The sequence below is a fragment of the Heterodontus francisci genome, chromosome 8 (genome assembly GCF_036365525.1).
Source record: "Heterodontus francisci isolate sHetFra1 chromosome 8, sHetFra1.hap1, whole genome shotgun sequence".
NCBI classification, from domain to species: Eukaryota; Metazoa; Chordata; class Chondrichthyes; order Heterodontiformes; family Heterodontidae; genus Heterodontus; species Heterodontus francisci.
This window is the reverse complement of record NC_090378.1, coordinates 124,025,506-124,032,448: the sequence shown is the minus strand read 5'-3', so window position 1 is coordinate 124,032,448 and position 6,943 is coordinate 124,025,506. Positions and strand designations below refer to the sequence as shown.

Sequence of the window (6,943 nt, the reverse complement as noted above, 5' to 3'; positions counted from 1 at the left end):
CAGCCTCCACCTCGCTCTCTCTTTCCCACAGTCTCCCAGGTGGAGCACAGTTAAATGAAGGGTAAAACTCCCTCTGCTCTGCCCCATCAATGGTTGTTAATTCTTGACCCCAGAAACATGCCTTCTCCTGGAGTAAGGCCCCATTCCCCACAGTGACCATGCTTTGACCTCTCTCAGTAAGACTGGCAGATTATTGTCAAATTTAGGACAGTTCTGTGCTGTTGGTCTATTCTCACTGGGACTGGTTTGGACAGAAAGCTCATTTCGTGAAGGCCCAGCAGAGAGAGGAGATCCTCACCCCATCAGTGTGAGCTGGAGGGACAGGACAGGGTCTGACCCACTGCCCCATCCTGTCAGCTCATAACATGTTCTAATCCCTTCCCGTCTCCATCCCTTTCCATGGTCAGGCTCCTGGTCATGGAGTTTTACTGGGATGAGGGGTCGACAATCACACATTTACAACATAAAGGAGCTTTACTTCACATCAACCATGGTGACCATGTTCCACTGGACCTCCAATAGGGACCAGTAAACATGGGCCTCCTTCCCACTGAACCCTTCAATAGGGACCAGTAAACATGGGCCTCCTTCTCACTGGACCTCCAATAGGGAACAGTAAACATGGGCCTCCTTCCCACTGAACCCTCCAATCGGGACCAATAAACATGGGCCTCCTTCCCACTGGACCCTTCAATAGGGACCAGTAAACATGGGCCTCCTTCCCACTGGGCATCCAATAGGGACCAGTAAACATGGGCCTCCTTCCCACTGGGCCTCCAATAGGGACCAGCAAACATGGGCCTCCTTCCCACTGGGCCTCCAATAGGGACCAGTAATCACGGGCCTCCTTCCCACTGGACCCTCCAATAGGGACCAGTAAACATGGGCCTCCTTCCCACTGGACCCTCCAATAGGGACCAGTAAACATGGGCCTCCTTCCCACTGGGCATCCAATAGGGACCAGTAAACATGGGCCTCCTTCCCACTGGGCCTCCAGTAGGGCTCAGTAAACATGGGCCTCCTTCCCACTGGCCCTCCAGTAGGGACCAGCAAACATGGGCCTCCTTCCCACTGGGCCTAAAGTAGTTGAGCTTCAAACCCCACATCCTCTCCATCATGTGAGCCTCTTATTTCTGTCCCCACAACATTGCCCGTCTCTACACTACATCAGCCCCTTGACCACACAAACCCTTATCCCTGCTCATCTTGTCTCCAAACTTGATTATTCCCATGTCTGCTGCCGGCTTCTTTCATCCACTCTCCATAAACCCCGACTTGTCTGAAATGCAGTGGTCAGTACACTGTCTGACACCAAGTGCCGTTCCAACACTACCCCTGACCTCACTGACCTACTACCCTGACCTCACTGACCTCTGTTTCCCTCCTCCCTACCCTCTGCCTCCTGCTGCAGACTCACATTCCCTCCCTCACTCTTCCATCTTCTAACTCGCCTCTCCTGCCCATCGCTGCTTCCTTCATCCCATCATTGACAGCAGAGCCTTCAGATGCCTCGGCCCTGCTCTCTGAACTCCCGCCATTAATCCCTCCCCCTCTCCAGGTCTCTCTCTGCTCCATCAAACTCCATCCTTTCACCCAAGACTTTGATCACTCTTCCGAAAGACTCCTCACCCCCTACCCCGTTCCTCTTACTGTGGCTCTGTGAAGCATCTTGTGATGTTTTGTACTTTAAAGGTGCTATATAAATGCAAGTTGTGTGTGGATTTCCGGTGGGGACAGAATTGGACACAGTTGTGATGGCCCCTGCAGTCAAATATCCTGCTAACAGGGTCCAGGTTTACACATGTAGGCTGGGATTTAGTTGAGGTCCCGATGTCGGGATCCGTGGCGGGGGATGGTGGCGGGGGGGCCGGAAGATCATTCTGACAGCGGCCGGACACGGAGTCCGACGCCAGGAGTGTCGGACCCGATCTTCCTGGTGGTGACGTGGCTCCAGGGCGGTCCCTCCGCTGCTGGGTGACGGGATCCGACTTTACATATTTAAATTAAGTAAATGAATAAATTTAAATAAAATCAACAGCAATCTTCCCGGCTGCCCGCGATCTTCCGAGCGGCGGCCGGCCCTCACACCTTCACTTCCCCGTCCAGGGAAAACTAGCACCACCGAGGTGGGGATGGGGGGAGACTTAGGATCTTTAGTGCAGTGAGAGGGGGTTCAGGGTCCAATCAGCATTAATAGTGTCGGGGAGGGTGGGAAGGGGTGACCTCTGAACTTTGATCAGTTTGGGGGGAAAGGTCAAGTCTTGCTGGTAAGTGTTTTGTTGGGGGAGAGGAGGACAACCATTACATTTAATTGTTATTGGGGGGAAGGGGCGAGAGTTTATTTTGCAGTTCATTGGGTGGGGAGGGGTGAGGCCATTAAAAATGTAAATGTAGCAGCAGGACTGGCTGTCCTTTCAAAATGGCACCAGCACCTGTGTAAAGGCAGCTGATGCTGTTGCCAGCGTGGCAGAGCACCCCCTCTCCACGTGATTGAGGGGGCAGCACGACCATCGTTTTATGTTGGGCCGCCGTGCGGTCGATCGTGGTAGCATGGCGGCACGGGGACCACATGTGTGACCACCATATTGTTCACCCACAGAATGGGGAAGTGAGTGAGGTAGGAATGTGCTGTCGGGCCCATGGAACTGTTACCCCAGCATGAAGTGTCCCTCAGGAGGGGAGAGGGAATGTTCCGAGTCCTGAGCTCCATTTCCCACACCAGGCATTTTGTCTTCCAATGAATGAATGAGATGCCAATTTCGAGCCCAGGTTAGGGACAGTCTCGTGCTGTGGGCCCAGGTCTACAAGAGGGAATTGGAGATAGACCTGAAAAGGAAAGATTTGCTGGGTTATGGGGCTGGAGAGGGGCAGTGGGAGTAATTGGGTAGCTCACAGGCACGATGGGCTGAATGGCCTCCTTCTGTGCTGTAAGATTCTAGGTAGTGTGTGCGGTTCACAGTTTTGTCCCGTGTCATTAACAAACGTCCAGCTGCTCCGAGCTCCTTCTTTCACTTCCTCTGTTAGTTAAGTTTCAATCTTCCGATCTGACAGTCTTTGCAGTTATTTTTTACATTGGGGATTTCTGCTGTGGTCGGAGTCTCTAATAATAACCGTCCAATCAGTGAAAATAACAGCAGCTAAGACCAGTCAGCACTGAGGACCCAGTCTCACTGGGGAACACATTGGGAAGATCAAAGCCATTGTCTTCAGTTCCTGGTACAAACTCCATCCCTCTCCCTGAGCACTGTCTGCTGCCGAACCAGACTCTTTACAACCTTAGTCTCATCTTTGACCCTGATCTGACCCCAAATCCTCCACATCTCAATGATTATCCACTTTCCCCTCTGTAACATTGCCCATCTCTGCCCCTCCCTCACTCCTTCCGCTACTGAAACTCTTCTTCATGTCTTTGTCACCTCCAACTTTACTATTCCAGTGCTCTCCTGACCAGACTGCCATCCTCCACTCTCTGTATTCTTCAGCTCATCCGAAGCTCTGCTCTCTATATCCTGTTCCAAACCAAGTCCTGTTCACCCATCACCCCGGTCCATGCTGACCTACATTGGGCTTCCATCCCCAGACACCCTCAAATTTGAATGTAAAATTCTACTCTCTGGATTTAAATCCCTCCGTAGTCTGGACCCACCCCCCATATCTAGAACCTCCTTTAACCTTGGTCTCCTTGAAACACTTCACCCTCCTTAAAACCCACATCTTTAACCAAGCATTTGGTCACCCTTCCTAATCTCTCTGTATCACTTGTGTCTGTTTTCCTGATGTCATGTGAGGTGGCGTGCGATGTTTCTCTACATTAAAGAGGTGACTTGTTGCTGATATATATCGATGATTTGGTCTTGGACAGAGGGAGCACGATCATTGGAATGTGCTGATTACACAGAAGGAGAGGTTTGACAAACAGGGAGGAGAAGAGACAAAGACTCGGGGAGAGGGATCAGGGAAGGGACAGATCGGAGACTGACACAATTCAATGGCGAGGGGTTTGAGATGATGGGTTTTGGAAGGAAAAGGAGTGAAAAGCTGATGAAGGAAGTGTAGAAGCAGAGAGATCTCGGGTTCAATTACATCATTCCTTGAAAGTGGAAATGCAGATCGATAAACCCTTGAATTAAAACAATCAACAGCGTTTGGAAACTAAAAACTACAGATAGTAGAAATCTGAAATCAAAACCGAGAATTCACTAAACATTCAGCAGCCTCTCGGGGATTAAACTTCAGGTTTTTATTCAAATTGTACTCAATAAACATGTGAATCTGAGGAGAATACAGGACTATGGGGATAGAGCAGGGTAGTGGGATTGGGAATATAGGAACAGGAGGAGGCTGTTCAGCCCATCGAGCCTGTTCTATCCTCCAGTTTGATCATCTGATCTGTCTCTGATCTCCATCTCCCTGCCTTGGTTGCATAACCCACAATACTCCGACCCAACAAAATCTATCAAGTTCATTGTTAAATGTTTAAATTGATCTTCAGCCTCAACAGCTTTATGAGGGAGAGAGTTCCCGATTTCCACTCGCCTTTATGTGAAGAAATGCCTCCTGACATCACCCCGAGCTCTAATATTAAGATTATGTCCCCTTGTTCTCGACTCCCTCACCAGAGGAAACAGTTTCTCTCCATCTCTCTGAATCATCTTAATCCTTTATTCATCTTAAATACCTCAATGAGATCACCCCTAAATTCTCTAAACTCAAGGGAATACAAGCCTAGTCTATACAGTCTGTCCTGATAATTTAACCCTTTCAGTCCCGGTATCATTCTGGTGAATCTGTGCTGCACCCCCTCCAAGGCCAATCTCTCCTTCCTGAGGTGCGGGGCCCAGAACTGAACACAGTTACTCCAGATGCAGTTAAACCAGAGCTTTATACAACTGGAGTAAAACCCCTTTGTATTCCAGTCCCCTTGATGGAAAGACTAACATTCCATTTGCCTTATTCAATATATTTTATACCTGTCACTAGATTTTAATGCTTTCTGTACTTGGACCCCTAAATCTCTCTGTTCCTCCACAGTTTCCAGCTTCTCACCATTTAGAAATTACTCTGATTTATCTTTCTCAGGTCCAAACTGGATGACCTCACACTGTCCACATTGAACTCCATCTGCCATTGTCTTCGGTCCCCGTCACAAACTCCATTCCCGAGCCACTGATTCCATCCCTCTCCCAGGGATTGTCTGAGACTGAACCAGGCAGTTCACAGCCATGGTGTTGTATTTGACCCTGAGATGTGTTACTGACCACATAAACCACATCATCATTAAAACCACCTATTTCCACCTCCGTAACCTCGTCCGAGTCCTCCCTGCCTCAGCTCATCTACTGCTGAAACACTCATCCATGCCTTTGTTACCCCTCGACTTGACTATTCCAATGTTCTCCTGTTCGCATCACAGTTACCATCCTCTGTAAACTAGAGCTGATCCAAAACTCTGCTGCCCATGTCTGAACCCAGACCATGTCACATTCCCCCATCACTGTGATCACTGACCTACATTGGCTCCTGTTCCAGCAACACCTCGATGTTGCCTCATCTTGCCTCACATTATCCCGACTCTCTGTCTCCTACCTCCTAACCAATTCCTTACCCATGTCAAAAGGTTTCCTCACATTCCATATGCTTCTATTTTGCGAACAGTCTCTTGTGTGGAACCTTCTCAAATGCCTTCTGGAAATCCAAATAAATAACATCCATAGACATTCCCTTATCTACCACATTAGTGACCTCTTCAAAAAATACAACTCGATTAGTTAAACATGTTTCACCCTTTTTAAATCCGTGCTGACTCTCTCTGATCAGTTTATATTTGTCAGTCATTCTGTCCCTAATAACAGATTCAAATAACTTCCCCAAAACAGATGTTAAACTGAGATGTTAGTCGTGAATTACTCGAGCAAACAGCTGGCAGAGAGACGAGGGGCTGAACGGCCTCCTCCTGTGCTGTAGAATTATACTGCTTTTTGGCTGAAACATGTGGATTGGAACAGGAGGTGTGCTGGAGTTTAAACAATGAGTTAAATGTGGACGTAGTGTCATTAGTGGGTAATGCACAGTCTACATTGTGTCCAGGACCCTCTCTAAAAGATGTCTTTCTCTTTTTCCCTTTTTCAGGTCCAGGGCTGTAATTAAGGAGCTGAAAGAATATTTAGTGAAGAAGTTTCCGGACTGTGCGGTGTGTGTGAAGGTGTTCGGCAGTGACTGATGATGACAGCTCCTTGTTCAGTCTGCTCCGCCCTCACCACTGATCAAGCCATGTAACCTCCTGTCACACTGAGTGAAATTACAATCGATATCATAGTGTCAGTCACAGAAAACAACAGCATCACAGTCTGAGTCACTAGGACAGACATCACTGCCTCACATCAAAGAACAGATCCCTAATCCCCTCTCACCATGTTCATAAATCATACGGCAGTGAAAATATACTGACAAACACCACCTTATATTAAACACTCACACCCATAGAACACCTTCAGAGGTAGAAGACGGGACAGAGATTGAGAGAGAGAAAAAGAGAGAGTGAGATGGAGAGAGAGAGAGAGGGAGTGAGAGGGACTGAGATGGAGAGAGAGAGAGAGGGAGTGAGAGGGAGTGAGATGGAGACAGAGACTCTGTGTCAGCTCCTGTACATGGAAGAGTGAAGAAGTCTTATTGCAGTTGGATCGGACCTTGCTGAGACCACACCTGGAGAACTGTGGACAGTTTTGGTCTCTTTACCAAAGGAAGGATATTCTGACCTTGGAAGGAGAGCAGCAAAGATTCACCAGACTGATTCCTGGGATGAGGGGATTGTCCTATGAGGAGAGATTGAGTCGACTGGGATATTATTCCCTGAAATGTAGAAGAATGAGAGGTGATCTGATTGAAAGATATACAATTTTTAATGTGACTGACAGGGTAGATACTGGGAGGATGTTTTCCCCTG

General features: G+C 48.4%; 1 long non-coding RNA gene across 1 annotated transcript in view; it reads left to right on the top strand.

Moving 5' to 3' along the window:
- Positions 1-6,190, top strand: part of LOC137373139 (uncharacterized) — a 17,494-nt gene extending 11,304 nt beyond the window's left edge. The window contains exon 2 of the long non-coding RNA XR_010975606.1: positions 6,130-6,190. This is a non-coding gene — a long non-coding RNA (uncharacterized lncRNA). The remainder of the gene's footprint in view (positions 1-6,129) is intronic.
- Positions 6,191-6,943: the final 753 nt, after the last annotated feature.